The sequence below is a fragment of the Hevea brasiliensis genome, chromosome 1 (assembly GCF_030052815.1).
Source record: "Hevea brasiliensis isolate MT/VB/25A 57/8 chromosome 1, ASM3005281v1, whole genome shotgun sequence".
Classification (NCBI taxonomy): domain Eukaryota; kingdom Viridiplantae; phylum Streptophyta; class Magnoliopsida; order Malpighiales; family Euphorbiaceae; genus Hevea; species Hevea brasiliensis.
Window position 1 is genome coordinate 118,641,891 of NC_079493.1, and position 1,447 is coordinate 118,643,337.

Here is a 1,447-nt window from a genome sequence, read left to right on the forward strand (position 1 = left end):
TTCAGGAACTTTAGACTCTTTTGCTCCTTGCTTTTTCTTTTTCGTTGGCTCATGTGGAGTCTGATTATCAACTTCTTTTCCACTCCGCAACATTATAGCACTCGCATTTTCTCTGGGCTTTATGACTGTTTGGGATGAAAGCTTTCCAGAACCTTGAGCTTCCAGCTTACTCACAGATGAAGCCAACTGACCAATCTGCCTCTCTATGTTTTGAATGCTATTTCTGGTCTCCTGTTGAAACTGTTGTGTATTGTTAGCCAAAGCTTTAACAATTTCATCAAGTGACATACCTTGATTTGAGGGAGGTGGAGGTGGAGGTGGAGGTGGTTGATTCACTTGTGGTCTCTGCTGCTAGTATCGGTTTTGCACTGGTTGATTCCCATAACTCAGATTGGGATGATCTCGCCATCCTGGATTATAAGTACTAGAAAATGAATCATACCTGCTTTGTGGCTGTCCATAATTCCTAATGCATTAGCATGTTGCATTGATTCGTCCTCTTGTAATGCAGGACATATGTCAGTGGCATAACCCGAACTTGAATAAACTCCACATACCTTAATAGTTTGCATATTCCCTATAGCCAATTGCCTCACCAAAGAAGTTAAATCAGAAATCTGTTTCTGAAAGTTAGATGTACTTACCTCATTAAGCTTCATAGGTGTGTGATCCATTCTCTTACCAAACTACTGAGAATTTGTTGTCATGTTAGTAATCAGCCTCCTTGCCTCTTCTGGTGTCTTGTCAACCAAAGCTCCTCCACTAGCAGCATCTATCATACTGCGGTCCATTTGTAGAAGTCCCTCGTAGAAATATTGAATCAAAAGCTGCTCACTTATTTGATGATGGGGACAGCTTGCACACAGTTTCTTAAATCGTTTCCAATACTCATACAAACTCTCTCCATTGTATTGTCAGATGCCACAAATTTCTTTTCTTATGTTGGAAGCACAGGAAGCAGGAAAATACTTCTCCAAAAATATCTGCTTCATCCCATTCCATGAGTTGACGGATCCAGAAGGAAGGTAATACAATCAATCCTTAGCTGTTCCTTCCAGTGAGAAAGGGAAAGCTCGAAGCTTAATCTTGTCCACGGAAACTCCTTGAGGTTTCATGCTGGAACACATAATATGTAATTCCTTTAAATGCTTATGTGGATCCTCACCTGCATGAACATGAAATTTAGGCAACAAATGGATTAGTCCAGATTTTAACTCAAAAGCAACATTTAAAGCAGGGTATTGAATACACAAAGGCTGTTGGTTTAGATCAGGAGCAGCCAACTCTTTCAAAGTTCTAGCAGCCATGGTTTTGTTTTCAGAATTTGAATCTAAATCCGAATCAGAATCCGAACTTAATTCCCTTGGAGATTGGACTCCTTCAGATGTACTCGGAATCTGCCTAGCTTGCTTAGCCAATTTTCTCAACTGTTTAGCTATTTTTTCTA

General features: G+C 40.1%; 1 non-coding gene across 1 annotated transcript; it reads left to right on the forward strand.

The window, feature by feature from the left end:
- Positions 1-837: 837 nt before the first annotated feature.
- On the forward strand, positions 838-944 carry LOC131169698 (small nucleolar RNA R71). Its single transcript, XR_009140598.1, has one exon. It is a non-coding gene; the product is annotated as a small nucleolar RNA R71 (small nucleolar RNA).
- Positions 945-1,447: the final 503 nt, after the last annotated feature.